The sequence below is a fragment of the Amblyomma maculatum genome, unplaced genomic scaffold (genome assembly GCF_055883805.1).
Source record: "Amblyomma maculatum isolate TAMU_Amacu unplaced genomic scaffold, ASM5588380v1 scaffold_15, whole genome shotgun sequence".
In the NCBI taxonomy this organism is placed as follows: domain Eukaryota; kingdom Metazoa; phylum Arthropoda; class Arachnida; order Ixodida; family Ixodidae; genus Amblyomma; species Amblyomma maculatum.
In genome coordinates this window covers 12049127-12076043 of record NW_028146740.1, presented here as the reverse complement: position 1 = coordinate 12076043, position 26917 = coordinate 12049127, and the positions used below count along the sequence as shown (strand labels likewise).

General features: G+C 47.4%; 1 protein-coding gene across 2 annotated transcripts in view; it reads right to left on the bottom strand.

The window, feature by feature from the left end:
- The window catches only part of LOC146172046 (uncharacterized), a 277444-nt gene that overhangs the window by 153885 nt on the left and 96642 nt on the right, over window positions 1–26917 (bottom strand). The gene's annotated exons all lie outside the window — the stretch shown is intronic.

The following is a 26917-nucleotide window of genomic DNA, read 5'->3' as shown; positions in this document are numbered from 1 at the left end:
AGCTGATACTTAAATCTGATTTAATGGAACGCTTGCGAACGTAACGCCAGAACTGACTAGGACGATTTGAGGCATACCTCTCTAAAGACTCAAGATAGGAGTCGTAGTCCCGCTTGTATAAGCGTTTGCAAAGAGAACGCACACGGCGAAACTCATCTGCCCAATTGTGAAACCCAGGGCGTTTCGCTTTACGATGGGCCCGTTCCTTGAGCTTTAACGCCGTTATTAGTTCCCTTGAAAACCAGGAAGGGAACTTCCTACGCGTAGGAGTATGCAAAGGTATGTACCGACGCATACCATCAAGAACTATTTCTGTAAAGCGACTGACTTGTCCATCTGAATCATTAATGTCATTTAAAAGGGACCAGTCGACGGAAGAGAAGAAATTGAAAAGACCGACATAATCACCACGTGCATACGCGAAACGGGGCGAATTCCCCACCCGATCTGAGTTAGTAGAAGGTGAGGCAGAGACAGCAGTAGTAACTAGAAGCGGAGGGTGAAATTTGTCACAGCGAGTCAGCGGTATGTCCGAACTCGAGACTCGAACACTTTCAAAATTCGATAGACAGATGTCAAGAATATTACCGCAACAGTTTTCAATGAAATTGTGTTGCTGCAAAGAGTTAAAGGCTATGAAATCAAGTAGAGCGTTACACTTACTTAATATGTAATGATTGTTGTGAGAAGAAATAAGTGAGTTCCAGTTGATACCAGGAGTATTAAAATCACCTAAAATAAGAAGTTTGTGTTTGCTATGACGGGTTATAACATGTTCGATTGAGAGCAGAACATCATCATAGGCTGAAGGAGGTAGATTCGGAGGAATGTAGAAAGCTGCAAGTAAAAGTTTTTCATGTCGATTTAAAGTGAGCTCGAGCCACACACATTCTTCAACAGTTTCCAGATCGGAACGTCGAACACGCTTCACAAAACTGTCAATAGCAATGAGCACTCCACCTCCTCTTGATTTGGGACCTGTTTCAGGGCGGTCGCTACGAAAAACAGAGTAATTATTTGGAAAGAAATCATTGGAAGGAATATCACTTGACAGCCAGGTTTCGGTAACCACAACAGCGGTATAACAAGAGGACAAGACGCTAGAAAAAAATTCTGATCCCTTAGTCCGAAGACCTCGGGCGTTTTGATAATAGATATCCAAATTAGGGGCCACTGCAATTTTGCGTCAGTTCAGAGGGATGAAGCATATCGTCGTAAAGCTTCCCACGAAAGTCCTTGTATATGCAACCCATCGGCCACATCGAAGGCTCAACAAGCTTACTGTAGGATTCTTCATCAACTTCAATATGGAAGGACGAGTAGGAGTCGTACCTTGTTTTCAGCTGCCGGCAGGAAATGGGAGTAATATTCACTGATTTTAGATGGTTGGTAAGGTCTACCGATGTAGTATCGGGACTGAGTTTAGAGACGAAAATAGTCTTCGGACGCTTCTTTTGGTAAATGGCAACGTTCAGGACAGATGAGCTCGATGCGCCAGTAATGGCTCGACTTCGGTGCTTCTTCATCTCACTGGGTAAGTCAACCGCACGGCGAGGAGCAGAGGCAGAAGATGAACAGGGAATATCTCCAGGAGTCATCCCTCGATGAAGAGCGGCGGAGTAGTCCACAGATGGCTGCTCCTCACGGGTAGGATTGCCCACGGAGACAACAAGAGGACGCTCGACGAGAGGACGCTCACACTGCGAAGCAGCGCACCGCACAAGCTCCTGGCGTAGGCCGCGAACATCGGCACGTAAAGAGGCGATAACCTCGGCTTGTTGTACGAAAGCCCGCGAGTTCTCTACACGAAGGCGCTCGTTCTCTTCCCGTAGCTGGGCAACCTCATCGCTCAGAAAAGAGATTCCCTCAAGCGCGTCGAGGAGGAGAGCCCGTAGCGAGGCAAACTCACCGCCATGTTCGCCGGTCGCGGCTGAAGGGGGAAAACCGGTCGGGTGGCTGGGCAGGAGCGGGGCACCAGGGACTCTAGCACCACCGTCGCTAAGACTAACACCGTCAGACGACGACGACGCACACAAATTACACAAGAATGGCCGAGAGCCGGACTTCAGAAGTTGCAGCTCGTCATCCGTCCAGGTGACGCACTTCGTGTGAACACGTTTCGCACAGTCGGCACATCGTAAAAACTGCTGCTTGCCAAAAAAACGGGCGGGAGCACAGCGCACATGCGTCCTTACAATTGTTTCACAGGAAGGGAAAGGTGCAGTATCTGTCACACGTGCTCTGTGGACACCTGAACCGCGCCGTAAGGTAAGGGAGGAAGGTGGGAGTGAAAGTGGAAAGAGAGAAAGGGGAGCCGTAGTGGAGGGGTACGGAGTAATTTCGACTACCTGGGGATCTTTAACGTGCGCTGACATCGCACAGCACACGGATACCACTTCGTTTCGCCTCCATCGAAACGCAGCCGCCGTGGTCGGGTTCGAACCCGGGAACTCTGGCACAGTAGTCGGGCGTCTTAACACTGCACCACCCCGGTGGGGTGTATACTGAATGCACAACATTAAATACAATAACAAAAACTATAATGGAGACAAAAACCACAACCAGACCGCATGTGATTGTAACAGCACGCACCGCATGTCAAACACCTTGCCGCAAAGTTCATCATCATCATCATCAGCCGAACTATACCCACTACAAGGTAAAAGCCACACCCATATTTCTCCAATTATGCCGGTCCTGTGCTAGAGCTGCATCTACTTGACCACTGCGAACTTATTAACCCCATCTACACACCTAACTTTCTGTCACCTCCTGCTGCGCTTTTCTTTCTTTTTAATCAAGTTTGTTACGCTAACTGACCATCGGTCATTCTTTCTTCGCGCTACATGTCCTGCCTATGCCCATTTCTTCTTCTTGACTTCCAGTACAATGTCTATAATCCAAGTTATTTATTTGACCCACTCCGCACGCCTCCTATCTCTTAATGTTACCCCTACCAGTTTGCACTTCATAGCCCTCTACGTTGTCCTCAGCTTAAGTAGAGCCCTCTTCGTTAGCCTCCACGTTTCAGTCCATAGGTGAGTAATGGTAAGATGCGACTGTTGCATATTTTCCTCTTGAGCGATACCGGTAAGCTTCTAGTGATAATATGCGGGTACTTGCCAATGCGCTCCATCCCAATCTTATTCGCCTAGTTATTTCCCTTTCATGGTCAGGATATGTGGTTACTACCTGTCCTAATTATCAATTCTTCTACTACTTCCAGTGCTTTGCTATCTAAGGTAAACTTCTGTTCATTCCCGAGGCTGTTAAACATTACCTTAGTCTTCTCAATATTTATTTTCAAGCCTACCTTTTCGCATTTATGTCAAGGTCATCAAACATTCTTTGCAGTTCACCCCCTGAGTTACTTAGCAAGCAATGTCATCAGCAAATTGCAGATTACTGAGGTATTCTTGCTTCGGCCTCATGTACAATAAAGTTGGTAGTCAGTGCCCCTCCAGTTTTGTGCCTTGTCTTCTTCTCGTGCCCGGTTTCTTTGCGCTGTGATAATTTGTAAAAATAGTTTGCTGGGAACTTATAAATTTCGAATTCAGGAAATAAGCAAAACAATCTTGCAATATTGTAGCATGCGTTGACGACAAAGAAGCGCCAACGCATGCGCTTTGTCGTCAACGCATGCTACAATATTATCGCTAACAAACGCACCAGATGTTCTTTTCTGTATCAGGAGCATAATGACTGATAGCAAACGGGTGCGAACATATAATTTTTCGCTTTGCCCAAAAGGTGAGTGCTGCACCTAGTACCCCAAGCCGCCGCCGCCAGATGTCGCCACTGTTGTCATCATCATTATTCAACATTCGCAAACGGAGACAAGAGTCTCTGGATCAGCTGATAACGGGACTTTAACGGGGATGCTATCGCACGTTCGCAGCGCCCACGCCGGCGCAGCTACCGTGGGCGCGGCAATGTTGTGCTCAGGCATCACGTACGCGTACCATATCGAGAGTCTTTGTCAAAAGTGTTGAACCCAGGGGGTCTGCTTTGGAGCCACTTCATGCGGCATATAATGCACTTTCAGTGTTCCAAAATTTTCCCCCAACTTTTCCGCATCAATGACCCATTCATGGTGCCACACTCGGAGGAAATGAGTGCCTTTGTCATGCAAAATGAATCTGTAGAATGCTCATTCATCGATGCTAGACATGTTTTAAGCATTCCACAGAAAGCCGCAATATAGCTGTGGAGGAGAGCATAGATGAATATGGGGATAAAAAATTCGAGAAACCATGTGGAACTAGTGCATGTGGTTTCCTAGAATTACTGCATGTGTGCATGGCTTCGATGTTTGTCGAGCATGATGTCGAGCCACCGCAACGGAATTTGCATAGGCTTATGCATAGCCCCTTTGATTTCCAATCTGTACATTACGACAGGCAACCGTTTGCTGAAAAATGAGCTAGAGGTACTAGTGGGCTTTTGGTATTTGGACGACTTTCTACTTTGTTTGCCCTACCGTGTGGTCAGGTCACTAGATATTGATCTTGTGTCACAGCAGTTTAGAAAGGTGTTCGCAGGTCTTGAATTTACGCATAAAATGCTGGAAAACTCCAGCATCAGGTCCCACGACATCGAACTACGCTTGTATCCCGAACATACATGCCGAATGTACCGAATTAAAGGTGGAAAGCCAATAATAAGATATGACTAAGCTTGTAAAAACAAGTAGAGCATACTCATTCCTCCGACAGTGTGTTAAGAAATTTTATGATCAAGAAGTGGGAAGAAGTGTACAACTGCAAGTTAGCAGAGTGGCCGTAAATGGATTCCCCAAACATTTGATTGGGTCAATAGCGGAGAAGTTGATCAGAGAGGTAACCAGGCCAGAAAATGGGATAATGAAGGAAAAAGAAAGGGTGAGGCAGGTTGTTGTATCATACGTACACAAGGCATCGCACCGACTTTAGCAAATTGCAGCAAAGCATGAAACCCCCGTTGTCTTTCCAGCCCCCCTAAAACTAATCTTAATGTGCAGAAAAGTTAATTTCCGGAATAGAAAAAAGAAGGTTTAGCACGACATGCGGAATGGTCCATCAAAAGAAGATCAGGAACTGTGATAAGCGTGTTGTGTACAGCCTTCCTCTGTCTTGCGGCAAGAAAAATGAGGGCCAGACCGAAATATGTATACACATAAGATTGGGGGAACATCAAAGGAACTGCGGCAAAATTCACGATCTGAGCAACCTCGCCAAGCACCTTAATAGCTGGAAAAAATGCACCTCAAGATAAGTTAAAAGTTAAGTTAAATTGGTTCACAGGAAGGGAAAGGCGCAGTAACTGTCACACTTGCTCTGTGGACACCCGAACTGCGCCGTAAGGGAAGGGAGGAAGGTGGGAATGAAAGTGGAATCCCACTATTATCGGGCATTTCACAGGCCGGCGTGAAAAAATAATCTTCGAAGCATACGAAGTGGCACGGGCTTGTTCCACGGAATGCGTTAGCGATCCGTCGATAGCGCTGACGCGCAGAGAGATTCAAAAGTTAACAGGTAGCGCGATGGAAAGCGGCTTCTTCAAAGAAGGCAGCAGAGCAGGCAACAAAACAGACGAAACACGTACATACTCAAGAACAACGCTGCACTGACAACTATATTAAATCTGAATCCACACGTCATCTTCGCGTTTCACTTTACCACTGCAGCTAACTTTTTCCTTAACTTTTTTGTCCTGCCGGTAAGCGTAAAAATATAATTCCTTTTTCAGCAGTACCACTGCAGGTGTGCTAACACATCGGTCTCCCGAGTTCCTGATGGCACATGCTTCGAACATTTTCGTTGCTAACCTGTCCTCGTTTCTTCTCAAAACCTTCACATTGTGAAGGTCAGCTGGATATTTTTGGTCTGCAAAATAAAGCAGTCTTTGCAGTGCACTGCGAGATTTGTGCCGTAATCCTCCGATACTGCCCCAGCGTGCTCTCGAATTCTGTCATTAATACATCTTTCTGTTTGTCCAATGTATTGCTTCTCACAATGTAAGGGAATCTGATAGACAATCCCGTGGCTATAATCGGAGTGCCTTGTTCGGTGTTGCAGTTTGGCATCTAGACTTGAACTCCTGGTTATTCACCCGCGCCTTTTGCTCTGTTTGGTGCCGTAGGAAAAATCCGGATGCTATGTCTGTGTCCAATCTTCATATAATTATGGCTTATTCCGTGAATATATGGTACCACTGACCGCTTATTTCTTTGTGTAAAGTCTTCTTTTGGTTTCCTCCACTTGTTCGCAAGCACAAGGCTTTCTGTTATGCTGCACAGGAAATACTCAGGAAACCCTGCCTCCAGAAGCCTCTCAGTGTGGGATAAAAAGCTTTCTCTGATATGGCAGGACTTGTTAAGAGCGGACGTCAACGCAGCCGTCGCAACATCTCGTTTTACTGTCTTTGAATGCTGAGGTGTATATGGAACGAACTGCTTACTCGCTCTAGGCTGGTAACTCCAACATAAGTGCTCTGGTAAGAATTCGAGGATAAAATCAAAGAAGCGCAAAGTACCATCCTTTGGAAGCTCTCAGGTGAATCTTAGAACTTTCTTCACACACACTAAGTGCTATGTCTCTTAGTTGATCTGTCGCCTTTCCTTCCTCTAGATCACAGAGCACCAAAACGTCGTCAACATATCGGACAATCTTGACAAAGCCTTTTCTTTCATTGCTGTTTGAATCCTACTGTCAGATGCGGCGAGGTATGCTTCGCTCAGTGCAGGTGCAACCCTATAATTCACCACTCGTTGGTACATACAATACGCCTTCATGGGAAGCAACAGTTGATTTTAGGCAGGCTCCAATCAGCTCCAAGAAGGTACCCGCATACCCCCCGGCTGAATTCTGGAAAGATATCCCCTGCAAACTCGCAAAGGTGTCCGCAATGAGTATAGGAAGCTTCCCTGCACCATCAAACATGAAAAGAATAAGTTCGCAGAACGTGTTACTGGTGTAGTATGCCCCATTCCTCTGAGCTGTGGTAAAGTTAATAGGCCCAACCGCTAGATGCTTCAATGATAGAACAAGAGAGCACAAGTTGAATGTGTAGAAACATGAAAGAGGGTTCTTGGCCGAGCACTGGCTGACTGCAAGAAAGAGAACAAACGGGAATGAGTGCCTTACTTTGAGGATACGAAGTTTCTGGCAAGGTCGAAAGACAAATTGGAGCGCCTCGTCATTGAAACTTTCTTCATTGCACTACAAGCCTTTGCGTTAGCAAGCCTTCTGTTTCCTTGTCGGATAAAGAATTTACGTTTTTGGAAGGAAATTTATAGGTTCTGCTTTGGCCTTCTTTCATAATGTGTCTGCGTTTGTTTTTTGGTCCTTCCTTGAATGCGTCATTTGTTTTTGAAAAAATAAAAAAGACCTGTTTGATTTTAGGTCAGGTACCGCTTTTCTTCGGTTCAAATACGGTGGAATGTCACAGGTTCGCGTGTTGTTCTGTTTTTTTGTTTGTTTTTGTTTGTGATGTTGCTGTTGAAAATTGGTTTTATTCTGACTTGGTGCTTTTTTTTTTCACTGTATTTATAGTTCCGGGCGATTCTTGTCTCAGCTTCACGGGGTTCTTGTGTGACCTGGCTTTTTGTTCACTATTTTTCTTTGACGCAGCCTTGAGATGGTGTTCTGTTTTACTTTGGTTACTTTTGCCTTTGGGTCTTGCCTTGCGTTGCTGATTTATAATCGGGCCTAACAGCATTCCTATTTTGATGTTTGCTTCTGATCATCGTTGAGATTGAATGAATTTATGGTTTTCAGTGGGCCAACCCTGGTTAAGTTTTTCTTCTTTGCAGTAGAAATTTGCTCCTTTGTGATGAATTAGTGTACGCCACTTGTTCGCGCGCTGGTTTCTTTTGACAATTAGATAGTAGCGAAGATCACTTATTCCTTGGTTTTCTTCACGAAATAAAGTTGTCAGTCTGCGTTTATGCGCGTCCAGGCTTTCTTTCGTCCTTGTCCCGTTAGCGCAGCTTTTTATTGCAGCGCATTAAAGACCAGCAACGCACCGAACCCGACGATACAACTTGCGACGCCGCCACGCAGAGTACAAGCCCGGAGACCAAGTCTTGGCATGGACGCCAATTCGCCATCGCGGACTAAGTGAAAAGTTGTTGCGTCGATGCTTTCGGCGTAATAAAATCGTTCGCCGCGTCGAACAACTCGACTATGAATTCATTCCCGATGATACAGCATGCAGCATCGCAACAGCTACGCGCACATATACATTTTTACATGTTCGTCTGAAGCCATATTACGCACGTTAAAGAATCCGTGGTGTTTAAACTTAGCAATGTTGCTTTGTTTATTTTAGAACATCGAGGCGATGTTTTCTTTAAGTGGGGAGTAATGCCGCGAGGCATTCAAAGCTCTATTTGTTGTCTTGTTAACAACGCTTGCATGCCGCCTTATCACTCTGATTCTGGCATGCGTATCAATTCTACGTTTTTTGTTTGTTCATGCTAATTGTCGCGAGGCGCGGCTTTATTATTTCCTTTGTCGCAGAAGATGCTTCGAGATGTACCTCGAAAGATTCCAGGCACGCGCATGTGTTTCTGCGATGTTCCAGGACATGCCAGGCATCTTTCACTTTTATCTCGATCTTTCTTCGCGGCCTTTAAATTGAGAGCTGACAAGGTAAAAGGGCATTCTTAGCCGACGGACGGCCAGGATTGTTTTTTATCGCCGCCGCTGATTCGTAGTGGTTTTGCGGACGCACGTCAGCCCAGTTAAGTGTTTCAGTCAAGTGCAACGCCAATGTCCTGATTTGTGGCTTGTCACCACTACGTGGCAATAACATTGTCACGTCAATTACGCTGCGCCGCGCGGTGCATGTGAACGAGGAGGACGAAGCGGATGCGCGTGGACTCGTTCCGGGACAAGTCTTACTTAGACTGTGCCTGGATTTCATGCATCTCCCGTATATTTTGTAAACATTAAACCAATTTCCCCATAACAACTTGGTGGAGTGTGCGGGATAGTCCTGGAACCTACCGAACATCATCCACGAAGCAGACGCTTGGCCGGGCTCCTGCCTGACCTAACAGCAATGGCCAGCCACGACCACGACGAAGGTCACTGTTCGCGCTCATCTGGAGCTTCTTCTAATTCAGGCTGGGAGCATCAAGTACCGCTAAGCTCGTGGCCGCATCAGCGGGAGCCCAGATCATTTTATGGTCTGACAGATGAGGATGTCGAGGACTGGCTGACACACTACAAACGTTTCAGCAAATACAATCGCTGGGACTCGGCCATGCAACTCGCGAATGTGGTATTCTTTGTGGCCGGCACAGCGCTGCTGCGGTTTGAGAACCATGAAGACAATTTGTTGATCTGGGACAAGTTTGTGGAAGTGATTACAAACTGTTTTGGGAGCTCCACATCGAACCGACGCAAGGCTGAGCAAACCCTTTCCAAATGGCCCAGTTGCCTGGAGAGACCTGCACGACATACATAGAGGAAGTCCTGAAGCTCTGCCACATTGTTAATAGACACATGCCTTAAGAAGACAAGGTTGGCCATCTCTTAGAAGGATGCGCCGAAGATGTTTATAAGTTCCTTATCACAAAATAAAACCTAGCCAGCACTTCGGACGTTATCCAGTAATGCCTTACATTTGAAGCTTTAAAAATGCGGCATATTGTACCCAACTGTGGACGCCACTCCAACGTCCTAACAGTCGCCAGCGTTGACTACACTGTCCACGACGATCTCGCCTCTCTGGTCCTCAGAGTTGTGAGTGAAGAGCTGGCCAAGCACCTGCAGGACGACGAGGCGCGACCTGTGTACTCGGAATGCGCAGTTCAGCCACAGCAGGCTGAACATTCAACGTCGTGGGCGTGTCAACTACAACTTCCGCGCTACTCCTATGGCCATGAGCGCTCCTCTTCACCTCTGACCAGCCGCTTTTCTCCACATTCAAACGTGCGTCATGCAGCTCCCATCGTCTCTCAACCACAGTCGAATTCCTCTTCCGGATCCACAATTTCCGTAATGAGTCTCAGTTTTAAAAATCGCCTTGGACCTATAGTATTGTTCCTTTGGGACCGAAGTGCCAGCTTTCGCGGTGTTGGGGGAGAACATTGGCGTCCTGTGGGTCTCTGCGGCGTGTCAGTGGTCATTGCTAGGAAAACATTTCGAGTTGAATTTGTAGTTATAGCAAGAGCCACATATATGTTATTCTCTGAATTGATTTTCTGCGCGATTGTGGAGCTACGGTCGATTGCGCAGCCGGCTAAATTTCTCTGCGCCGCAATATTCTGTCTGCTTTTGTTGAGGAGGCACCTAGCTCTAAAGATGGCGCATTTTATGTCTCCAACGATATAGTGTTACCTTATGGCTGCAAAGTTTGTGCCGGTTCACAGCCCTGGCGAGCGAGCAGGCACCCACTGTTTTTTTTGAAGCTGACATGAACGATGCAGTAAAGAAAACTTTACTAGTGCCCCGTGTCGTCATCGTAGATGGTTGTGCCCTCTTGTGGACTGTGAACATTTGTCAGAACACCTTTGTTCACCATCCGGCCTCAAGTTGGCTACATTTGACGGCAACGAGGTCATTTCTATTCGGTCTGTGTCTCCTCATCCGCACCATCGTGTGGATCTTGATTAGAGCGCGAATGTGACCCGGATGATAAACAAATCGCCTTCGTCATTCGACCAGCAAGAGTTACGTGAAGTTTTGGCACCTTATATACGCCTCTGTGTTTGACTTTGCTCAAGAAGCCGATTTTTCTGTTCCGTTATATTCACGTATGTCACACAAGGTCAACACTGGTGATACAATCCCTATCAGACAGAAGCCCTACCGAGAACCACCAGTCGAGCGCAGAACAATTAAGGAACAAGTGCAGGACATGTTGAGGAAAGGTGTGATACGGGAGTCTTCCAGTTCCTGGACAGCCCGTGTCATCTTGGTGAAGAAGAATGACAACTCGTGCGGCTTTCGTCGGTTAAACGCAGTTACAAGGAGGAAGAGGAGGAAGATGAGGAGGAAAGGCAGGGAGGTTAACCGGCAAAGGAACTGGTTTGCTACCTTGCGCGGGGGGAGAGGAATAGATGGGTGTAAAAATTGTGGGTGAGAGAGGGATGGGTGATGACAGTACAGTTACATCACAGACATGTCACATCACATCACATATCACGTAACATAAAAACTCATTGCCTTTCGATCAGTCCTGTGCTTTTCATAAAGCGGAGCAGTGCCTGGGAGGCCTTCACCGCAGACGATCGCCGTGGCCAGAGACCTAGGATCTTAATTTCATTAGTGGGCCTTCATCGTGTGGCAGCAGTGGCAGCGCACCTGTGCATGGCCTGACTCCTTATCTTTTACGTTTACAGTTTCTCGCCGCATTGCAAGGTTACAAGTACAGAGGCCGGAGCCTACCAAAGCGGTGCGCCCTGCGTGTAGAGGACGGGGCTTCTGCGCATCCTATGCGGCGCTACCAGCGACAGGAGACAAGTTAAAAGGACCGGCGGGACGCGCCACGGTTTCTTGGCAGCAGTGGCAGCACACCTGAGCATGGCCTGACTCTTTATCTTTTACGTTTACAGGTTGGTTCATAACTTTTTCTGTTCTGCTAGTACAAAACGCTTGCACGTTCTGCCTGCTGTCACTGCTGCCCAGAACTCGTGTGTTGCCTGTGTTTTGGAACTATTGTTTGCGCTAAAGAGGTCATGGCTAAAGAGGCAGTGTCTCAGAAGATAAATGACTTGCGTGACGAACTCCTTCTTGAAATTAAAGCTGCACGGGAGGCAGTAGAGCGGGACTTGCGTGCGGAAATTAGAACGCTTCGAACTGAGCTCTTTGAAAATGCTCGTAGCTTAGAGTTCATGAACGGCATCTTTGAAGAAATGAAGGGAAAGTATGCCGCTGTGAAGGCCGATAATGACGCCTTAAAGGAAGAAAACAGTGCATTGCATGCTGAACTACAGGCCACTCAAAACCGCCTCACAGACACTGAGTCCCGCCTACTCCTCTCGGAGCAATATTCCCGCAACAAAAACATTGAGATCAATGGAATTGAAGAAAGCCCCGATAAAAATGTTACTGACATTGTTTGCCAACTGGGAAAGCGCACCGGTGTGCCGGTTGCTGCAGAGGACATTGAGGCGTGTCACCGCGTTCCCTCGAAATCCAAGCCCAATAATATCATTGTGCAGTTCAGTAAATGTCAGAAAAGAGATGCCCTGATCGAAAAGGCAAGGAAACTGCGACTGAACAACCAAGACTTTGGAAATGCATCAACGTCATCGGTCTTCGTAAATGATCACCTCTGTCCCGTCCTCCGCCGCCTTCTGAGCTTGACTGTTGCCAAAAAAAAAAAAAGGCTACTGGGTGGAAGCACGTCTGGAGAGAGGGGGCAAGATATATGAAAAGCAGTTGGATGGCTCGCAAACAATAATCATTAATAATGAGAGTGACCTTAACAAGATCCAGTAGAGGCACACAGTTTGCCATTTCTTATGCTAACTGCTTGGGAATAATGGATCGTCGCCAGTGTTCAAAACAAAAAAACAGCCCTAAAATTATGAAAAGTGCTGCTGAAGACCAAACATTTAGTTTCAAGCTGGGAAATATTGCTGGCTTTGAAAATGTATTTTGGCAGACTGTCACTGCAACTGATAGCGAAAGTGCATGCCCTTTTGCTGTGTCTTGGCATAAACTGTAAGTGTTTTAACATGCGCGTGCTTACCGGCGGCCCAGTTGCTTAAATTTTGGGTAGTAGCTATCGGTGAATGCGTCGATCAAAGTACGCTTTACTGCAAAAAATTGCCTTATGCCCGATCGATTTCTTCACTGTATTCCTTCTTTCTTGTGTTTTTTCGTCATGGCTTTCAACGATGCAAATTACCTAGATATATCAGAACTGAGCATGTATGCCAACAACAGTTCTCAGGCACGTTTTAACTGCATTCACTTCAATTTGCAATCTGGAAGAAACAAATATGCTGATCTAGAATGTTTCTTTCGCGAAGTTGGAGTACAATTTGATGTAATAATGTTTTCTGAAACTTGGTTCAACTCTGAGCATGATGTGTTCCGAATGCCCGAATACTGATCATATTTCATGAATCGTATTGACCAACGAGGGGGCGGTGTTCGTGCTCTAACTTAAATAACATTAACTGTGAACTGCTTCCAGACTTCTGCACTGTCACACCAGATTACGAAACGCTAGTGCTAAGATCAAACTCAAACATTTTCTGCGTTTGTTATCGTCCACCCTCTGGAGACACATGCCAGTTTTTTTCTTTCTTGGATTCTATTTTGGAGTTTGTTAACAAGAACAAATACCACGTAATAATAGGTGGAGACTTTATTATAAATTTTCTTGCTGATAACAGTGTCAAGCAAAGTTTGGAAACACTTTTGAACTGCCACCTATGCTGGAATGTTAGAGTCACCTACAAGAATAACACTTACTTCTCAGACTCTATTAGACCTGTTCATCACAAATTTCGAAGTAACCCGTCTGAAATGTGGTGTTATTAATTACGCGCTAAGTGATCATCTTCCGATCTTTATGTCCATTGAGGATACTGTCAACAAACACTTCAGACAACCTATCTATTACCGTGCTATAGACCCAGAAAAGCTATCGTCATTTCGCGACCGTTTAGCTGGCTTAATTTTGGCTGACGTGCTTGCGTCAACTGACCCCGAAGACGCATACAATAAAATAATGAAACAAATTATCGATGTCTACTACGACTCATTTCCACTAGTTATGTTAAAGCGGCCTAAAAACGCTCGTAAGCCATGGGTAACAACCAATATAGTTAAGATTATTAAAAAACGTGACAAACTGTTCGCTACGTTTCTGCGTACTAGAGACCTTGAAACAATGAACAAATATAAAGAATGCCGAAACTTCGTGAACAAAGAGTTACGTGCAGCCAAAAGGCGTTACCACACGAATCTTTTCAACGCATCTACTGGCGATCGGGGGATGTGTGGAAGGTCCTGAATTTTCTAACCGGGCAGTCTCCCGAAACAGTTTCAAAGGTAACGATAGATAACACAGAATTAAGTGGGGCTGAGGTAGCCAATGCATTTAACGATTATTTCCTTTCCGTGGCTTCGGCACAAAATAGAAATATGAATAATAATTTATGTTACATGGAGCCAAGCAATGGTCACGTTATGTTATTAAAACCAGTCGCTAAGGATGAAGTTATTGCAGCGTTTGTGTCACTCAGCAACAGCAAATCGGAAGGTGCACTTGGCCTTCAAATTACACCAATCAAGTACGCCATTGACGTAATCGCACCCTATCTGACGCATGTATTTAATATTTGCCTATCATCAGGTGTGTTCCCGCGCAATGTGCAATCTGCCAGAACAGAGATAATCTATCAAATTATCGTCCAATTTCTATTCTTCCTGTCTTGTCCAAAGGATTCGAAAAAAATATTCTTCAACGCTTAAAGGCCTTTTCCGACAAACGTAATGTAATAACTCCGGCACAGTATGGTTTCCAAAAAAAAAAAAACAAATCAACCGAGTTAGCTCTACTTGCTCAAAAGGAGCTGATATTACAAAATTTTGAAAATAAAAACATTGTGTTTGGCATTTTTTTAGATTTCATGAAAGCCTTCGACCTTATCAACCACCGAATCGTCCTTCAAAAGTTGCAACACTATGGCTTTCGCGGTAAAGTCCTGTCTTTGTTATCGTCTTATTTACAACACCGTACACAGTTCGTTGATATTAACAGATATTGCTCAGCCGTGAAATCAGTAGCTTCAGGCGTTCCTCAGGGGAGTATTTTAGGGCCATTCCTGTTTTTAATATACGTCAATGATATTGTTAACATTGATAAGTCTGCTGACTATATTATATACGCCGATGATACAAGCGTGTTTTTCTCCGGACAATCAAGCCTCACTTTAGCCGAAAGAGCAAACAGGACATCGGCGCTGATAAACACTTGGGCAACTGGAAACGAACTGAAAATTAACGTTGATAAGACCAAAGCAGTTATCTTCCATCTACGTCATAAGGTTTTCCATCTTCCATCCCTTGTGATCAATAACACTCCCATTGAAGTAGTTTCGCAATTTGAAACTTTAGGAATTATTTGCTCTGAGAATATCTCATGGGACGACCACGTTACCTACCTTGTGAGGAAACTATCGCGCACTACTGGCTATCTACGCCGCCACTGTTCACTGTTTCCCATTTCTACTAATATATTGCTGTACAATTCCCTGTTTTCCTCAGTCATGAATTATGGCGCGCTTGTCTGGGCAACTACTACACTCGGAAATATTAATTGTACTGTGATAGTCATCGCCATTGACATGCACCTGTGCGTTGTGCGACGAAGAAGAAGTACGCTGGGCTCGCCGTTGCAAGGTCCTGTCCTCACAGCTCTCCATCTGAGCGTCAATAAACGTCCTATTACAATTGGTGGAGGTGCGGGGTACGATCCCACCCAAACTGGAACTGCGAAGCCGTACACTACCCTCTACGACCGCCATGCAAGACACTTCGACGCAGCCGGCCGTTCCACCCACGATCATGTGTGCTGGCGTCGTGCGCCAGCGTGACCCTTGCCTGTTCAGCGGCACGGCCGATCAAGATGTCGACGACTGGCTGTCATCCTATGAAAGAGTAAGCACCTACAACAAGTGGGATGACTCATACAAGCTCAGTAACGTCATATTCTATCTGACGTGGCGAACCTCTGGTTTCGCAACCATGAGGCTGACCTGTCATCTTGGTCGACATTTAAAAAGAATTTCGCGGAAGTGTTCGGCCGCCCGGCAGTGCGTAAGCTTCGTGCCGAACAACGTTTACACGATCGTGTTCAGCGCGCTGATGAGACCTTTACCAGCTACATAGAAGACGTCGTTGATCTCTGCAAACGAGTCGACCCGGCCATGCCGGAAGCAAACAAAATCCGCTACATCCTCGAGGGCATTTCTGAGGACGCCTTCCAGATGCTGGTAGCGAAAGATCCCACCAGCGTTAGTGAACTGGTGAAGCTTTGCCAGAGCTACGACGAGCTCCGCAAGCGGCGCGCTTCTAGGCGCCGCTCCAGTGTGTGCGACGAAGGCGTATCCGCATTAGCCCTGGGTGGTTCGCCAACTTCTGAAGGGAGCCCGCTGAATCAAAAGATCAAAGATTTTATTCGTGAAGAGGTCGCACGTCAAATCTCACTCCTTCCCCATTTTCAAGACTCGGGCCGCCTCGTTCCTGAACTGGCTCCATCTTTGGCCCCTGCTATACGCCGTGTCGTGCAAGAACACGTCGCTGATGCCTTGCCGTCCAACCCCGTGGTGCCGCCTGTGACGGCACCTCTCACGTATGCCCAAGTAACGGCTAGGCCACCACCTTCGCCCACGTCTGGCTCCTATGTGCAGGTCCCTGCCTACCGTTCACCGCCGCATGCTGAGCCTTCGTTTCAAGCCCCACCCTCAAGGTTCCGCCCACATCCTATGAAACCTTGGCGTACTACGGACAACCTTCCGATTTGCTATGCCTGCGGTCGGCCGGGCCATGTTGCGCGCCTTTGTCGCCAGCGCCTCCAACCTTCACAGCCTGACATTCGATTTTACCCGTACGATACCGACTCACGCTCGCAAATGATTCCGCCCGGTTCTCAATTTGTCCCACAAGATCGCCAAACCTATACCACTCGTCGATCACATTCTCCTCGGCGCCGATCGCTTTCTCCAATGCTGCGACGTTCTACCAGCACCGTTGAGGGAAACTAACAGTCGCAGTTCCGGGGGCAAGAACTGCGCTTGTTTCGAATTCCTCAAGTCCTCTATGCCGTCCCGCTAATGTTATCAAAGTTTCTGTAGAAGGCGCCACAGTTCTCGCTCTCGTCGATACCGGTGCAGCCGTCTCCGTCATCAGTGAAGCGCTCTGCCGTCGAATTCGCAAAGTGACCACTCCGATTTCCGACTTTTCGCTCCGCACCGCCTCATCACAGCACATTCACCCCTCCGCATCTTGCACAGCCCGTGTGCTCATTCAAGACGTCTTGTACCCCATCGAGTTTATTGTTCTGCCGAACTGCTCGCATGATATCATCCTCGGATACGATTTTCTATCGACTCATCAAGCCGTTATTGACTGTGCTCGTGCACAAATTGCCTTCGCCCCCCTCTGTGATGCCCCCTTCTGTGATACCCCTCCCCGCACTGCAAAACTTCTCGTCGCCCATGACACCGACATTCCTCCGTTCTCTGCTGCCCTCGTACCACTGTCTTGTGAGTGGGTAACTCCTTTGACTGCGATTTTTACACCTTCCGAAGCCACCTCCCGTCATCCCTGCCTCCTTTTTCCGTTCGCTGTTCTCGAAATTCAAGACGGCAAGAGTGCACTTTACGCCTCGAACCCATTTTCTTGCCCAGCAGTCCTGCTCCGTGGCGAATGCATTGGACGTCTTAAGAGCTTGATCCCAGTCATATCACCACTCTTGCTGACTCAACCCCCTCCTTCGACGTTAGTCTGTGCTCTTGCGATGTTGCGACCGCTTCGACGCCCTCCGACGTTTTCCAACATGCAATTGATGCTGATCTTCCACTTGCGCAACGTGATCAACTTGTCGCCCTCTTGCAGAACTTCGCTTCTTCATTCGACTTTCCTCAAACTGACTTGGGCCGCACGTCTGTCGTAGAGCACACCATCGACACCGGTAAAACTGCACCTTTGCGCCAGCGCCCCTATCGCGTGTCGGCTTCGGAGCGCCAAGTAATTGCTGATCATGTGGACGACATGCTCCGTCGGGGTGTCATTCGGCCATCCCACAGTCCCTGGGCGTCTCCAGTTGTGTTGGTACCTAAGAAAGATGGCTCCTTCCGGTTTTGTGTCGACTACCGCCGGCTCAACAAGATCACGCGCAAGGACGTCTATCCTCTGCCACGCATCGATGACGCACTAGACTGCTTGCAGGGCGCCGAGTTTTTCTCCTCGTTGGATTTACGATCTGGCTACTGGCAGGTGCCAATGGCTGACGCTGACCGCTCTAAAACTGCCTTCGTCACACCAGATGGATTATATGAATTCAACGTCATGCCCTTTGGGCTTTGCAACGCCCCGGCCACATTTGAACGCCTCATGGACACTGTGCTTCGTGGATTCAAGTGGCGAACCTGTCTTTGCTATCTCGATGATATCGTAGTCTTTTTTACCGATTTTCAATCCCACCTGCTCCGACTGAAGGACGTTCTCACTTGTCTCGCTACCGCCGGCCTCCAACTGAATCTGAAGAAGTGCCGCTTTGCTGCTCGCCGACTAACAATTCTAGGTCATGTCGTTTCTAAGGATGGCATTCTTCCCGATCCCACCAAACTTCGTGCAGTTGCCGAATTCCCACGCCCAAAATCACTGAAGCAGCTACGAAGTTTCATTGGCCTATGCTCCTACTTTCGCCGCTTCATCTTAAATTTCGCCTCTACTATTGCTCCTCTCATCCAGCTCCTCTCCGGTAGCTCCGACCTCTCCGCATGGACACCTGCTTGTGATGACGCCTTCAACACTTTACGCCGTCTTTTGGTTTCGCCTCCCATCCTCCGCCACTTCGACCCGAATGCGCCAACTGAGATTCACACTGACGCTAGCGGTATTGGGATAGGCGCCGTTCTCACCCAACGCAAACCTGGTATCCGAGACTATGTGGTGGCGTACGCAAGCCGCACCTTGACCAAGGCAGAGTCCAATTATTCTGTTACGGAAAGAGAATGCTTGGCCATTATTTGGGCCATCGGCAAATTCCGTCCGTATGTCTATGGCCGACCATTTTATGTGGTCACTGATCATCACGCTCTGTGCTGGCTGGCGTCCCTCAAGGACCCGTCCGGCCGCCTTGCTCGCTGGGCTCTTCGCCTCCAAGAGTATGACATTCGTGTCATATATCGCTCAGGCCTCAAGCATACTGACGCGGACGCTCTTTCGCGCTCACCGCTGCCTCCCTCTTCGTTGCCTGATGAGATCTGCGCCTACGATTTGTCTTCGCTTGCCAGTATTGACATGGCCACGGAACAGCGGCGCGACCCGTGGATATCTACACTTCTGGACTTTCTTTCAAGTCAGTCTTCAGGTCGTCTGTCTCGGGCGCTTGCCCGCCAAGCTCACCATTTTTCAATTCGTGACGGGCTGCTCTATCGCCGCAATTATCTTCACGACGGAAGGAAGTGGCTTTTAGTCATCCCCCGTCATCTCCGCGCCGAAATTTGTGCTGCTTTCCATATTGATCCCCAGTGCGCCCACGGCGGAGTGTTGAAAACCTACACGCGCTTGCGTCTACGCTTCTTCTGGCGTGGAATGTACCGCTTTGTCCGCCATTTTGTCCGCTCCTGCCAGTCTTGCCAACGCCGAAAAATTCCTCTCAAGTCCTCTGCTTCGTTGCAGCCGTTGCCCTGTCCTGCCCGTCCGTTTGATCGTGTCGGCATAGATCTATACGGTCCCCTTCCTACAACTTCAGCTGGCAACCGCTGGATTATCGTGGCAGTGGATCATCTAACCCGCTACACTGAGACATCATCATTGCCCTCTGCTTCCGCACGCGACGTGGCTGCCTTTATTCTGAAAAACCTGGTTCTTCGCCATGGTGCCCCTCGCGAACTGCTCAGTGACCGCGGACGCGTTTTCTTATCAGACGCTCTTGAGGCTCTCCTGAAAGAATGCCGCATCATACACCGCACCGCTACCTCGTACCACCCTCAGACGAATGGACTGACCGAACGTTTTAACCGCACTCTCGGTGACATGCTGGCTATGTACGTGAACACCGACCATTCCAATTGGGACCAAGTTCTACCGTTTGTTACTTACGCATATAACACCGCGACACAGGCCACTACTGGATTCTCTCCATTCTTTCTCCTTTACGGGCGCGAGCCACCCTGTACTATGGACACACTTTTTCCCTACCGCCCTGACGTTTCCGAATCTTCCCCGCTATCCGATGCCGTCACGTACGCAGAAGAATGCCGTCAGCTCGCCCGCTCTCTCACAACAGAAAATCAGTGGCAACAAAAATACCTCCGTGATACCGGCGAAGCTTCGCCATATCTCCCGGACACACTGGTGTGGCTCTGGGTGCCCTCCACAACCCCTGGCCTTTCAAAGAAGTTTCTTGCTCGCTACCACGGGCCATATAGGGTCCTCCAGCAAACATCTGCAGTCAACTACGTAGTTGAGCCCGTCACGCCCTCTGCGGACTTGCGTCGCCATGGTCGTGAAACAGTTCACGTGAACCGATTGAAGCCATTCTATGACCCCGCTGTGCTTTCCGCGCCATAAGTCGCCAAGATGGCTCCTTTTTTTACCCGGGGGGAAAATGTACTGTGATAGTCATCGCCATCGACATGCACCTGGGCGTTGTGCGATGAAGAAGAAGTACGCTGGACTCGCCGTTGCAAGGTCCTGTCCTCACAGCTCTCCATCTGAGCGTCAATAAACGTCCTATTACATAATAAACTTTCGCTTGTACAGAAAATTGCAATTCGCATAATTGGTAAAGTGCCTTCTTATTCACACACAGCCGAATTGTTCAAAACGTTTAACATTATCTGTATGCAGTGTCTACACCCCTACAGACTGATCCGCTATTACAAATCGGAAAAAATCAAACACAATAATTCATTAGCTGAACTAGCCAGGCTCTCGGCGAACGATCCTCTGTATTGTACGCGAAAACCGGAAAAATGGAAAGTTGACGTTTGCCGTACAAATTACGGGAAACAAATGTTGAAGTTTTCCTTGCCATCCCTCCCTAACGAGCTTTCCGGAGAAGATGGCACAGACGTCACTGACAAATCATTCAAGGATTTGCGTATTATTTTTTTGCACAAATACATATAGTAATATTGTTAGTTTCTTTGTTTGACCATGTCATATGTACTCATTCAGCTGTGTTTTCCAGTGCTATGCAATTTTCGTTCATCATATCTGTCATGTTCCATAACCTAAAAATTTGTCATTGTTATTCGTATCATATTTGTATCCTTCTTTATGATTTTCTGTTTATGAGCAGCTGCGTCCTGCTAGTGAATTTCTGCTATTGACGCATCAAACGCTGTCCACTGTATGCCTTGTAGGGGGCACGGACCTCGTCAAGCCCATCGAGGGCTTTTTGTCCGTGCCCCTAAGCATCATAGGATGTTTGAATAAACTGATTTGATTTGATCTAGACGCTCCAGCGCACGGCATAGGCACTGTCTTTCCTCGCTGTATATGGGGCACTAACAAAAATGTGGCCTATAGGCTCTTCGCACCCGCAGTTTGTGCATGCAGGGCTATTTGTCATACCTATCACAAAATAATAAGAGTTTGTAAATGCTACGCCAACCCACAGGCGGCACAGCAACGTTTCTTCACATGCCAGGTGGAAGCCGGAGCTTCAGGTCAGGATCCAGGGATTTTAAGCAGCAGTTCGCAAACTGCTCAGAATTCCACAAGGAGAACGTGTGTTCCCGCTGCGTCTGCCCTTGAAAATGGAATCAACACACAATCGCCGCCTTGGTGGGCTGTTCGTGCGACCTCGTCCGCCCGAAGATTGCCTGGCCTTCTTGAACCTGTGAAGCCCCTAGGTCGCCTTTCGAGAAAATTGGGCTTTATTTCATTGGTCCTTTCCGCAAATCGTCTGAAGGCTGCATCTGAATTATTGTAGCTATTGACTCTTTGATCCGGTATGGAGAGACGTCTGCACTCGTTTCTGTCAAAGCAACCGATGTGTCGAACTTTATTTTTACACCAAATCGTCCTTCGCCACGGCACGCCTCAAGTGATCATCAGCGATCGCGGTCGACAGTTCACTGCAGATATCGTGGAAGAACGTTAGAGGCTCTGTAGCTCCGAATACCGTCATTCTACTCCCTACCACCCTCAGACAAACGGCTTTACCGAACGTCTAAACCGGACACTCATTAGCATGATGTCAACGTACGTAACATCAAATTACAAGACCTCGCACGCCGTCTTGCCATTTGTAACTCAGGCTTATAACACAGCTAGGCATGAAGAGACCGAATATTCTCCTTTTTTCCTTCTTTACGGGTGCTCACCATCAACCTTCCTGGACACCATTCTTCCATTCTCCGTGCACGATGACCCATCCGTGTCGCTCTGTCTTGCTGAAAAAGCGCGTCGTCTTACTCGTTTACGAACTATCGCCTCCCAAGACCGCATGAAGGTTCGGATGCGGCTCATGCTGCAGTAGCTTATGAATCCTTAAATTTGGTTTGGCTTTGCACGCCATTACCACGCCGGGAACTGTACCAGAAGTTTTTGTGGCGATACACCGGACCCTTCGTTCTTGGAAGCCGTTTAAGTGAAGTAACTTACGTTATCGCTAAAGTAACATCGACAAATCGCTGCTCGCGGGCGACTCAGCTGGCTCATGTGGCACGAATGAAACGCTGCTATTCTAAATCTGCTTGACTCTCTCGAGGACGAGCTTCATCTGTTCCGAGGGAAACTGTTACGTCAATTACGCTGCGCCGCATGGTGTTGCGCATGTGCAAGAGGAGGACGAAGTGCATGCGCGTGGACTCGTTCTGGGACAAGCCTTACTGAGACTGTGCCTGAGACTTACTGTGCCTAGCTTTCATGCATCCCCCGTATATTCTGTAAATATTAAACCCATTTCCCCGCAACAATATTACTGAGTGCGCTGTAGAAGTGGGAGGTAGGAGAGTTAGGAAGGATACAGGTAATTTGTCTAAGGAGACGAAAGATTTGATTAAAAAACGCGAATGTATGAAAGCTTCCAACAAAACAGACCTGACAGAACAGGCAGAGTCCAATTGCAAATTACCAGCGCTGCGACAAGGCACAACAACTAGAGAAGAAGGACAAGGACAAGCGCTATTGTCAATTGAATGTTTATTCGAAGAAACACAAGTTAAATACTCGCAGAAGACAACCGAAGACAACCTCTTCTGCTAGTATTTAACTTCTGTTTCTTCAAATAAACTTTCAATTCATAGTAGCGCTTGTACTTGTCCTTCTTCTCTAGTTGTTGTTCCCTGTCGCAGCGCTGATATTTTGCAATCATGTACCAACTAGCTCAAGTTTCCGTATAATTGGCAGAGGTATCAAAGCTAATCAATAAGCGTAAAGTGGCCGATATAAGGAAGTATAACACGGAAAAAATTGAGCATGCTGTAAAGAACGAGGTAAGCCTTAAAGCGGTGAAGAAGAGATTGGGCATATGAAAAAATAGATGTATGCGCTAAGAGACAAGGCAGACAATGTCATCACGAATATCGACAAGTTAGTCAAAGTAACCGAGGGGTTCTATACCGATCTGTACAGTAGCCAAAGTAGTCAGGACAATGAGATTGGCAGCAGGGGAAAGCCGTCAGATGTTCCGCCAATGAAGAAGGGCGAGGTTAAGAAAGTTTTAGAACCTGTGAAAAGGGTGAAGGCAACTGTATAGGATAAGGTAACTGCATATTTGTTGAAGAACGGGGGTGGGGGGGGGGGGGGGGGGGGGGGGGGGGGGGGTATATCATGCTAGGAAAACAGGCCACCCTGTATACGCAACGTCTTGTGTCATCGAAGGTACCGGGATCATAGAACAAAGAACATATCTTAATGCAGAAACTAGGGGCTGGTAAGGACTTGAGAAATTACAGACGAATTAGATTACTATCTGGTACGTATAAGGTAATTAGTAATGTAATCATTAATAGAATCAGGACAACCTTAGACTTCAATCAAGCAAAGGATTAAGCAGGATTTTGGAAAGGGTACTCTACCATTGATCATATCCACACTATAAACAAGGTAATAGAAAAATGATCGGAACATAACCAGTTCTTATACGTAGCATTCATTGACTATAGACCAAGCATTTGATTCGGTCGAAACCTCCGCAGTCATGCAGGCATTGCGAGATCAGGGTGTAGGTGAGCCATATGTGAAAGTACAGGAAGTTATCTATAGTAGCTGCAAACAACAATGGTTCTGCATAAAGAAAGTGACAAAATTCCCATTAAGAAAGGTGTTAGGAAACGAGACACAATCTCCCCAGTGTTATTTACAGCTTGCTTAGAGAGTGTATTCAAAGGCATGGAATGGGAGCAGTTAGGCATCAGGATCGATGAGAATATCTCAGTAATCTGCGATTCGCTGATGACATTGCCTTGTTAAGTAACTCAGGGGACCAACTGCAACTAATGATAAATGATATCTAGATAGGAGAATCAGAAAGATAGGCCTAAAAGTAATACTAAGGTAATGCTGAACAGCCCGGGAAAGGAACAGTTTAAAATAGGTAACGACGCACTGGAAGTGGTAGGCGAATATGTCTACTTAGGACAGGTAGGGACAGCAGATCCGGACAACGAAAGGAAAATAACAAGAAGAATACCATTGGCATGGAGCGCATTTGGCAAGCACTCACAGATTATGACAAGCAGCTTACCGGTATAACTCTAGAGGAAAGCGTAGAGGAAACAGTTGCGCCCTACTGCTACTGGCCTATGGGGCTGAAACATGGAGGTTGACGAAAAGGGTTTTACTTAAGTTGAGGACAACGCAGAGTGCTATGGAACGGAGAATGGTAGGTGTAACATTAAGAGATAAGAAGCGTTCTGAGTGGGTCAGGGAAATAACTCAAATTACTGATATTCTAAGCGAAGCTAAGAACAAGTATTGAGCATGGGCAGGGCATGTAGTTCGAAGGCAGGATAATTGACGGTCTCTATAAGTAATCAATTGGATTCCGAGGGAAGGTAAGAATAACAGTGGGCGGCATCAAATTAGGTGTGTGGATGGGATTAAGGAATTCGCAGGGGTCAGGTGGATGCAGCTAACACAGGACCGGGTTAATTGGAAGAAAATGGAAGAGGCCTTCGCCCTGCAGTGGATATATGTCCGGATGCTCTTGCTGCTGCTGCTGCTGCTGCTGCTGCTGCTGATGATGATGATGATGATGATGGACGCATTTGGCAAGTACTCATAAATTATGACTGGCAGATTACCGATATCGCTTAAAGAGGAAAGTATACAACAGTTGTATATTACCTGTACACATCTATGGGGCTGAAACATGGAGGTTGACGAAAAAGGTTTTATTCAAGTTGAGGACAACGCAGAGGACTATGGAACAGAGAATGGTAGATGTAACATTAAGAGATAGCAAGCGTTCAGAGTGGTTCAGGGAAATAACTCAAGTTACAGATATTCTGGTCTAAGTTAAGAACAAGAAATGGGTATCGGCAGGACATGTAGTGCGAAGAGGGGATAACAGATGGTCGCTTATGGTAACAAACTGGATTCCAAGGGAAGGGAAGCGTAGCAGAGGGTGGCGGAACGTTTGCTCGCGGATGAGGTTAGGACGTTCGCAGGGGCCAAGTGCATGCAGCTAGCACCGGAGCGGGTTAATTGGTGGAATATTAAGAGGTCTTCACCCAGCAGATGGTATAGTCCTGCTGCTGCTGCTGCTGATGATTATGAATATCCTGGTGCTGGCCTTTGAAATAATGACACAATTAGCTATTAAGGCCCGACTCCACAGACACCTCTGCGTCCTACGCGCCGGGCGCCGTGCGCGCCTGCGCAGTGAGCACCGCGCCCCGGCGCTCAAAAAAAGCGGCACACAACTCCAAGCGCATGGCTCTGTACGCGCCCGGTTGCGCGCTGCATAATCGGCGGATCTTGTCGCGGAGGCTCTTCAACCGCTTCTGGAGCATTTTTACAGCCTCCGTGACGAAAACACAAGAGCACACACATGAAATCTTTGATATACACGACGCAGAGCGTCCGCTGATTGGTCGATGCTTGCACGCCGGAATTTGGAAGCGCGCTACCGCGAGCAGCGCGCGCACCGAATATCTGGCACGGTCGGATGTGGGCGGCGCGTCGCGCATGCGCAGACTTCTTCTGGCCAGCGCGCCCGCATCTAAGCGCGCAGGACCCGCGCTTCGTGGGCTCATGGAGTTGAGCCTTCATACTTGCGACTGCTATACGCGTTCTCCGCACCGCTCAACGAATGGTGACAACATTGACGGTACCAGTAAATGTCCAGAATAGAAACGCTCCGTTTGTGAAGTAAAATCTGCGTTACCGCAAGCAAAGCCCTAGAAACATTGTTTGGTGGCATCAAAAAAGCACCGCCGGATGTCCACGAATGCAGCGAAAATAAGAAATATCACCGCTCGTCACGTCATGATCGAGCTTCTCCCCAGTCTTTTATTATTTTGAGGGAAGCTCAAGTCTTAGTAAACAATTACTTCATTCGTTTGATTGCTAGCGCAAAAATCCTTTGCTTACTTACCTATAGCCTAGTGATTTGAGCACTTGAATATGGCGCAAGTCTCGAAAAATGACGCAGCTGTCGCTTAAAATGCAGTTGTGTACGTTATCTTATGACCGCATCTTCTCTTCCGCTGTTCCCTTCAGCCCTATCGTTTCTCGGTATTGCCTACGGGGAAGTTGGCGGCGCATCAATTTACCAACCAAGAACGGTTCAGCATTTCGCGCAGCTATTACTTGGACAATACATAGATTACTTTCTCCCAGCAAACATTGAATAAATAATATGAACGTTTTCATTCAAACACTTGCATAAATTTATTCAACTGAAAAGTGCATAAATAAATTATTTTAATCTGCGGATAGAGAAGCGCATAGCACCGCAACTACGTATTCCGAGGCCAGGCGCACGTTTTGGGCCACCACTAGCCTATCCACACACGAAGCCTCGTCTTCCCACGGTGGGAGAAATGCTCTACAAAGAAACACATATCTACGATGGAGCCAAGTTAACATGTAGGTAATCGTGGGAAACGCCGTCAGCGGCGCAATTCTCCAGGTGACCGTTCTTCTCCCGCTGTTCCTGGCAGGAACCTGCTAGCCGCGAGCTTTGCAGTTAGCGACCGGCCCAAGCTAGAAGTGGAGGTCCCCAAAGCATGATCGCGTCGCTCTGAGCAAGTGTTCTCTCAACATAGAATAAA